This window comes from Pagrus pagrus, assembly GCF_965226575.1.
Source record: "Pagrus pagrus genome assembly, chromosome: 11".
Lineage (NCBI taxonomy): Eukaryota > Metazoa > Chordata > Actinopteri > Spariformes > Sparidae > Pagrus > Pagrus pagrus.
In genome coordinates this window covers 2,154,530-2,164,367 of record NC_140195.1, presented here as the reverse complement: position 1 = coordinate 2,164,367, position 9,838 = coordinate 2,154,530, and the positions used below count along the sequence as shown (strand labels likewise).

The 9,838-nt window shown below is 36.3% G+C and overlaps 1 protein-coding gene across 7 annotated transcripts in view; it reads left to right on the top strand.

Annotated features, from left to right (window-relative positions):
- The first annotated feature begins 836 nt into the window (after positions 1 to 836).
- The window catches only part of LOC311264645 (galactose-specific lectin nattectin-like), a 54,525-nt gene continuing 45,523 nt past the window's right edge, over positions 837 to 9,838 (top strand). For all 7 annotated transcript variants that reach the window (XM_084365677.1, XM_084365672.1, XM_084365671.1 and 4 more), the window contains exon 1: positions 837 to 1,647. The gene's annotated coding sequence lies outside the window, so the exon portion shown is untranslated. The remainder of the gene's footprint in view (positions 1,648 to 9,838) is intronic.

Here is a 9,838-nt window from a genome sequence, read left to right as displayed (position 1 = left end):
TCCTCTGTCACTGGCTGTTTCTTAAAAAACTGTTTTTGAACTGAATTTGATGTGTTTTTGCAGAAATATTGTTTTATCCCTGAAGGTTCTTGGAGATAAAAAATCCAGTCATCTCCAAACTGCATGTTGTTATTTGACTGCGGTGTGAAAGTAAATGTTTATACTTTCAGTATTGTATTAGGGCCCCTGTGCCCTCAGACAGTTGACTGTGTGTGATGGGTGTGATGGGCCCTGGTGCGGTAATAACAGAGTTCTCCAGTTTAGAATAAAACACATTTGACGTTAATCTGGATTTTTTGGTCGTCAGAGCTGCTTCTTTCATCCCAAAAAGTGCAGCTTATTGACACCTGGATCATGAGCAAGAAGTTAAAGGGTGAACCACATACAGAAAATACAGATGACTCACTTTCTTAGAGGTATAATATGGTGATTTTATTTTAGATGAGAACATGCTGGTTATTGAGAAATCAGTAGGATCTGTTGGTGTAGTTGTCACAACTAAATTTTCGTAATTAAGAGTAAATCTACAAGTGAAAAAATATACACAATAAAACTTTGTACACCTAACTACATTTAGATTGATAGACTGAGCAAAAAGAAAAAGACTCAAAAATGATTGATTGTTAGTGGAGCCTGAACATATGGCACTTCATTTGATGTTAAAATGGGAATACATCATTTGAACACTAATATTTATCTCTCTGGGATTTAAAGTTATTTCAATGAAACCATCTAAAAAGTTAAGAGTTGAAAAGTCCAACAACTCAAACATCTGAGGACCCCCTTTCTCTCGCGAGATCTGGCCACAGGTCAACAGGCGATTTTTTTCCCGCTAATTTAGGTGGAAAGACGGTGTAAGCAGCTTTCATAGGAGTGAACGGGGCTCCACCTGCAGGACTGTGTCCAGATGTTACATCACATCCTTGGTTGGAGTGAGTTGTTATTTAATCATTTTTGACCTGCCTGACGTTGACGTGACTTCAGTTAAAATGCTGCCGATAAGTTCAGCTGCCCTTCAGTGTGGTCATATTTCCAACACCGGTCTCGAAGTAGACCACTTTTGTTATGCTAGCACCCGACAGCTAAAGTTAGCTTTAGCTATAATGTAAATTAATTCTTGAAGTGCCTCTAAGCCATGGTGTCCTGCATGCAGGGGGGCAATACAAATGCCCCCAAGCCTCAGCTTCTTTTACCGTGACATTTATTGGACAGACACAACCTTAATGGTTGGATCGGGTTATTGCTAGCTAACGGTAAAGGCTCATGAAGTACCGTTCCCCATCAGCACCGGCAAGTTCAAGGTAATTTCACGATGAAACATTATAAACCTCACAGCAAACATTAGAGACTGCTAAGTTGGACAAAGATTACGTTTAGTTGGCAACAAAGACGGAAAACGGCAAGAATAAGGAGTCAAGAAGGCGAAGGAGGAACGCCCAGCTCCAGCTTGATGGCGGGAATTTGGAGGGAAACGATCAAAAATGGCGACATGGTTTATCAGCAACAGGATTACAATATCTTTTGGATTGTGGAAGAAAAACACGTTTTGCTGGTGACTGGAGATTTTCTGAGGAACATCACCCAGCGCTGCCTTTGCTGGTAGTTCACCTTGAGGACTAGAAGGTCGATAAAGAAGCTCATCTGAAGGTAAGACCTGTATTTAACTGTGCTGGGTGGTGTTTGTTATTCCATATTACTAGTTACCTTAATTTTTAAAGTAATATATGTTTTTATTACACTACTCTTTAGTTACTTTCAACAAAATGCCTAAATAATCTATATAAAATGATGAAACAGCCTAGATCTTTTTAAATAAGCTAATGGGCCTGAGGTTAAGTTAGTTTTAAGTTCACTCCGGAGACACCCAGCGGCGTCTCTTCCTCAGTGTCCCCCAGTGTTGGCAGCAGCAGGACGGTTAGCCGCCTCCCAGACCCTCGCGCTGCGCTGGAGGCTGATTTAGGGACCGTCAATAAATTACCCTGTTGTTTGTTTGATGTACACAAAAACAACGTTTCTCCACGCTGACTTCATGGTATCAGTGAAAATTATGATTAGAAAAAAATATATTATTATTATTTATTACAACTATTATTATTTCACAACTTGGGTGGGTTGGGGTATGGGTTTCTTTTTTCCCTTGTTTATTTCATGTTTGTTTCTTTAGAGTAACATCCCTTAATAAAAGCAGTAACATAATTATTTTTGTTCAGTGGTTTACATTAAAAGGTACACTTATCCCAAATGGTAGTTACCATGTATGATATGAATATTATTTCATGGAATGTTAAAGGTCTAGGTAATTCTATTAAAAGGAAGAAAATATTATCTGTTCTCAAGCAAGACAAAGTGGACGTTGTTTTCTTACAGGAAACCTACCTTTCTGACAGTGAACATGCGAAGCTAAAAACAGACTGGGTAGGTCAAGTTTACTTCTCATCATACAAATCACATAGTAGAGGGACAAGTATTCTGTTAAACAAAGACTTACCTTTTATTTTAGAAAAAACAGTTACAGACCCAAATGGTAGGTTTGTTATGATCTCAGGCACCATTAATGGCACTCCAATTACTTTTTTAAATGTCTATGCTCCGAATATAGACGAACCATCATTCATATCAGACATGGTACTATTGTTCAGTGAAAATTGTAAAGGGCTGGGTGTCTTAGGGGGAGACCTTAATTTAACAATGTGTTCAATAGACAAATCTAATCAGGCAAAGAGCTCCACTCCCAAATCCGCTAAGGTTCTTCACGGGCTTTGTACTGACTGTGGTTTAACTGATGTTTGGCGAGAGTTAAACCCAGATGTAAGGGATTATACCTTTTTTTCAAATGTTCACAATTCTTACTCTCGATTAGATTATTTTTTTGTCCCCACTAAATACATACATATGATAAGCAAGTGCATAATAAATCCAATTATCCTCTCAGATCATTCTAGAATTATCTTACGGATTCATCTCGATCATGGAAATTTTATCGCTAAGAGATGGAAATTTAACTCCTCTCTACTTAAGGATAATGAATTTAAATTAAAAATGCGAAGGTGGATAACAGACTACATTAAAGAAAATAATGATCCTTCCTTAGACCCCAACATTATTTGGGAAGCAGCGAAAGTCACATTAAGAGGACTTATTATTTCATATGCTTCATTCAAAAATCGTGAAAAACGTACTAAAAGAAAAGAACTAGAGAGAGAAGTAATACGATGTGAAAAACTTCATAAGAGTGCATCCACTGAGGATAATTGGAGACAATTAATTGTCGCCAGAGCAAAATTAAACCTTAATATCTCAGATGAGATCATACAAAAGATGAACTATGTTAGACAAAAGGAATATGAATTTGGAAACAAACCAGGTAAATTATTAGCTCATCAATTAAAGAAGGAGCAGGCTGAAAAGACTATTAAAGCTATTCATTTTAAGGACAATAGGGTAACCTATCACCCGAAAGAGATAAACCAAGCATTTTTTGAATTTTATAACAATCTCTATAAGTCACAAGATGGACATTTACAGGATGCTTTAGATGATTACCTTAAAAATACTAAGCTACCTGAAGTATCTGTGCAGGATCGACACCGTTTAAATTCTCCATTTACAGAAACAGAAATCTTGCTTACAATTGACTTAATGCCCATAAATAAAAGTCCAGGACCAGATGGTTTTTCAGTTGAATTTTATAAGGAATTCTGGTCGGAGATTCAACCGATTTTCATGGCAATGATGAATAATTTCTGTTATAAAAGATTACTTCCTCAATCAATGAACTTAGCACATATTAGTGTTTTACATAAGAATGGTAAAGATCCTCTACAGTGCTCCTCATATAGACCTATAAGCCTCTTGGATCATGACTATAAGATCATCACTAAATTACTGGCAAAAAGACTGGAGTCTGTTTTGCCTAAGTTGATCAGTCCAGACCAGTCGGGTTTCATAAAGGGGAGATATGCTGCTGATAATATAAGGAGAGCTTTGAATGTAATAGACTATTTCAATAACCAGCAAAAGCCTTCCCTCCTTCTATCTTTAGATGCAGAGAAGGCTTTTGACAGGGTGGAGTGGAGTTTTCTTTTTTCCGTTTTACAAAAATTTAATTTGGGTGTTAACTTTACTGAATGGATTAAAATGATTTATAATTGTCCGAAAGCTGCAGTCATAACCAATGGCAGCTGTTCCAACTTCTTTTCCCTAACCAGGGGGACAAGGCAGGGCTGTCCCTTGTCGCCATTGCTTTTTGCTTTGGTGATTGAACCGCTGGCAGCAAATATAAGAGATAACACAAACATTCAAGGTTTAAAGATTAATAACTATGAACATAAAATTTCCTTATATGCTGATGATATTCTTCTATACATTACAGATCCAGAGAAATCAATATTACACTTACAAAACACAATTCAACAATTTGGAAATTACTCCGGATATAGGATAAATTTCAATAAATCTAATGCTGCTCTCTTACACATGGTGCCAACGGAAAAAATGCTTACATCCTGTAGCTTTCATTGGACACCAGAAGGTTTTAAATATTTGGGTATAAATATTACTCCCAATTTAGACCATCTCTTTAAGGAAAATTACACCCCCCTTGTACACAGGATTAAATCAGACTTGTTAAATTGGTCCTCCCTACCATTATCATTATTAGGACGAATAAATGTTATTAGAATGAATGTTCTTCCAAGACTTAACTTCCTTTTCCAGATGTTACCATGTTTCTTAGCTGTGGATTTTTTCAAATTATTAAATAGTTGCATCTCAAAATTCATTTGGAACAATAAGAAACCTAGGATCAGCCTAATGACCCTTATGAAGCCGGAATCCATGGGAGGTCTTGGTCTCCCTAATCTGCAATATTACTTCTGGGCAGCCCAGTTAAGGAACATGGTGTCATGGATATTGGGGAGACAGGAGTCCCAGTGGGTTCAGATGGAAGCAGAGTTGTTTAAACCTCTACCACTGGTTTCTTTGTTATTCATAAATCATTTTGAAAAGAAAAAGAAAATGGACAAATGTTTTTCTGTTCTTAATACTCTGCTTACATGGAAAGACTGTAGGAAAAAATACGGTATTACCTCTTGTACCTCTATTTACTCCCCTATTTATCAAAATCCAGATCTGAACATTCAAACAACAATCAATATAGGGGAATGGACAAGCTCTGGTTTAATACAATTTAAAAACTTATTTAAAATGAACACGCAATTAAAATCCTTCAATGACTTAAGATCGGAATACAACATTCCTAACAAAGACTTTTTTTAAATATTTACAAATTCGGAATCTTGTTCATTCACTTATTAAAGAAAACAAATTGCGATTTGGAATATCAGAGATAGAAGAAATATTTATGTCCTCAGAGACAATAAAGGGGAAGATAAGTGAATTCTATAATATTCTCTCAAAAGGAGGTCAATCATCATCTTTCCAGATATTAATGAAGATATGGGAGAAGGAGCTAGGGATGAACTTTGAAGAAAACACCTGGTTAAACATCTGTGAAAGAACACATTTCCCATATACTAGTAATAAAATTAAGGAATCTAATTTTAAATTCATCCATAAAATATACCTAACACCGACAAAAATGCATAAAATTTCAAAGGATATTTCAGCAAAATGTCCTAGATGTAAAAGGATGGATGGGACGTTTATGCATATGTTTTGGGAATGTGATCTTTTACAAAGTTTTTGGAACTCAATTCATTCTTTTACACAATCTGTTTTGAAAATAAAATATGATTTAAGCCCCAGTTTGTATTTGTTAAATGATTTGTTGAATCTTCAGTTAGATAGGAAAAAATGCAGGATATTAATTATGATTACATACTTTGCTAAGAAATGTATACTCCTATTTTGGAAAGATAATTCCCCCCCAACCTTTAGGATTTTCATGGATCAGATTTCAGCATTTTTACCCTTAGAAAGATTAACTTTGGAAAAAAATAATTGTGGTCATATTTTTCAAGAATTTTGGTTGCCACTACTCTCAAGTTTGGAGAAATTTTCTAAAAGGGACTCTTGATTAGTTTAGTTTAACCCCGAATCTGTACCTTACCTAGATAGGTAGACCATAACGTAAAATGTACACTATGTGTATGCATGAGCTTGTAAATATGTATGTATATGTGTAGCCTATATATATATATATATGGGGATGTATAGGTATGTGTACATGTAGGGCCTATGGGAATGTATGTGTATGGACATGCATGTACATATATGCGTAAATACTCCACTGATATCAGTGAATATGTGTTGCTGCTTTTTTTTTTTTTTTTTTTTTTTTTTTTTTTTAATGTATTGGTGTGTTTTCTTTTCTCCTGATGTGTTTGTATTCTGTTTGGGAAAAAAAAAAAACTCAAATAAAAAAAACTCAAAAAAAAAAAAAAAAGAAAAAAATATATTGTTTTCATAGCTTCCTTGTCCTGGAGTTCAAGATGCTGGTGACCATCCCACGTTGTTTTCTTTTCTTCAGGTTGACTTGAATAAGGTCAAGTTGACTGTCAGTAACATTACAAAAATTAGTAATGTAACATTATACGTGCATAGGATGATAGTACCATTATCTTCTGCAGTGATGTGGCCTCTGTCTGATGTTGGCCTAAATTGTGTGGTTTGACTATAGAGAGAGCCAAAGTCGGAAAACCTTGTCTGGTAGTGAATGGAGAAAGACAAATAGTTTTTTGATCCTGTTTAAATTGTGTTATGAATCTCACATATAATGTTTGTCAGTTTAAAAGATAATTTTCCAAGTCAATAAAGTCTCAGTTCGCCATTAAACTAATGAAATATCACACTGTGAAAATATGTTATTATAAAGACTACACAGCCAACAGACTTTGTCTCGTTGAACGATCACCAAACCCTGTAACTTAAACATTGTAGAGCTGCTCCTGTATGTTAGCAGCTCACAGAACTGACCAACTCTCCGTTCAGATAACTGCAGTTGTCAATACGGCCAGATCTATTGTGAGTTTCATCTTTTTTTATCACCTTTCTGTGTGTCGGCCATGTTAGTGTTGTTGATGTGTGTTGAGCGCGACAATGTAGTTCACTGAGTGCTTTAACACAAAACTAGATGATATTTTACTTTATTTACAACAAACTATCATATGTGTGATTCATGGGACAATTCAAACGGACCGAAAAGTGATTTGTCTCTCCCCATTGATTACTGTACAATTTGTTTGTTTTTTTTGAAACAAGGTCCCATGAGTTATTTTCCTTTTAAAATCGTCATTGTGATGTGAAATACAGGTAGCAGTGTTGCTGCCATGGCCACCACAGCAATAACAAAATCATAAAAGCGAACTAAACATGGAGGAAGAGGGAGTGAAATGGTGCCTGGATGCAGGCGAGATCTAGGCAACCCATGACCAGATCATGACACATCTGGTTTAAGGAGGAGCTGCAGCCTCCCTTAAAAATGTAATGTCTCTCTCTTAAAGCACTACTTCACTTAGTGGTTTTTCCTTTAAATAATAACAATAACTCATAAAACAGAACATTGTTATTTCTGTGAATTATTTATCACCAAATGATTTATCAGTAATCCAGCTAGGATGGAAAAAATAAGTGTTTTGTTTCATGCTGATTCAAGTGATGCTCCTCAAAAGTCTTCAGGGAAAACAAAGGGAGAACACTGCTCTATGATAATACACACACATACACACAGACAAGATTACAGAAACACATTATGCTCATTATTTTTTATTTCAGTGAAATTTTTTCCCCATGTTTTTGCATTGATTGAGATTAAAATGAAAATCTGTGAGTACATGACAGTTATAGAAAACATCCCAAGAATATTTGTTTTTCCCCTCATAAAAAAGCATGTTTTTAAATCAATGACAATTTATTGTGTTTAATGAGGTGATTGGCTGTAGCAATTGGGAGAAATTTAGGTCTAGGAGTGTTAAGTTGGAAGTGAATCATTCGAGAAAGTTCGCTATAAGTGAGGTATCACATCAAGGACATGATGATCATGACAGTGGAAGTGACGTCAGAGGGAGACACCACAGTTTCCTGGCACAGACGTAAGGTCTAGTCAATGAACATAGTCGATCGCCCCAATAGGCTGTTCCTGTAAGAAGAAGAAGAGTTCAACAGCATAAAACTCTCCTCAGTTAACTGATCAGAAGACATTTAAATGTAATGCTTGTGTTGTTCTTGTAAAAAAACAACACCCTAACCAGTGATGACTTGTGGCTCATGTCTACATTGTGGCTCTACACAGGTGCAGCAGTTAGGCGTTATGAGCGCAACATCATTTTTGTTCTTCTTCTTCTCTGTGTTTATTGGCTGCTCACAAAACACCTGTAAAGGTGCATACCACTACCTACTGTGTGTAAATGCTGCACATGTTAAGCCGACAAAAGCAATTTGGCTTTGTATTATCGGCTAGATTTATCAGCTAGCTATCTATCAGCTCCCTACAAAGTATCCATGTTTTTTCTCAATTACACATTCCATCAGAAAGTTAAAAAGTCATATCTGTACCTCCAAAGTTCATCTCTACACAGTTTTCCCTTGAGTAGCTGTTGTTAGGCTCCCTGTGGGCCCAGCATCTCAGTCTAGTGTTCGACCCATCAGTCCACAGCCACTTTCCCTCCTGGAAGAGAAAGCTGATTGCTGAACACCTGCGCTAACTGCAGATTACTTATTTGCTTGTGGATGACAGAATGTTTTGGAACAGTTGGTCATATGTTGAACGAGCACAAGTCTACTAGACTCAAAAATGGTCTCACCTGAATTGCATCAAACAGCCCAATCCAGGCAGGTGCATAAGAGTGACACCTTTTGTAAATCAGTCCCCTAACAAAGCTGTTTTCAGAGACGCTTCGGATTGAGGCCAGGTTCCCTCCAAGACGAACGCAGTCGAGCTGAGTGGGAGAGACAGAGAAACAAAATCAACATCTGAGAGCATGTACGCAAAAAGAATGAGATGGAGAGAAATACCAACAGGTTCTGAATCGCTAAGACATGATCACTGAGTAACTGGAGGCCAGTAAAGCGCGATTAACTACGCACCTCTGCGTCAGCCATTCTCAGTCTTCTGGTTTGAACGATGAAACAGCGTGAGCCATACCGAGTCCAACCTAGAGGACAGCCTGCAACACCGTTGTAATATTAGACACACTAAAAGGATATGGCTTTAATCTGAGAGGAAAAAGTGTAGTTCCTAATCATTGTGATTGGTAAAACGCTACATGTGAATAGGTTAAAAATTTCAACTTAAAGTCATTACCATGAAACTCCACCGGTTGATTACTTACGTTAAGAAAATTGTTTCTTGTATTACAAGCTGTTAGAAATGCTATATTTAAATAGATGTCATAATCTCTGTAAAAACCTTGAGAATAAGATAAATATATAGATTAGAAATCTATAAAGATTTTCATAGGAATAAAACTGGAAACTTTATTAGCGAACCTCCCACACCATTACCAATAATTGATGCTGTAATCACAAAAACATGATAAACATTTAAAGACTAATATAATGCTTTTGATTATGCTTACTTACTATTATTAACGCCAGAGGTTCATACAGACACTTTAACAACCCAAACCATGTGATGAGGTCATGTCATCTGAATGAACTTCTGCCTTTGGACAGAACTGAACATACAACATCCCAGCGTAAATAAGTCACAGAGCTACCTACCTTTAGAAAACAATCTGAAGGACGACTGTGAACATGAACAAAACATTAATTAAAGAAAGATTTTGTGTACTTGAGTGTCAAACATCTTGTCTTTAATATAGTACAGAACTGTTTAATGAAAAAAAATAAAATGTACTTACAGTTTCTGAGATCAACA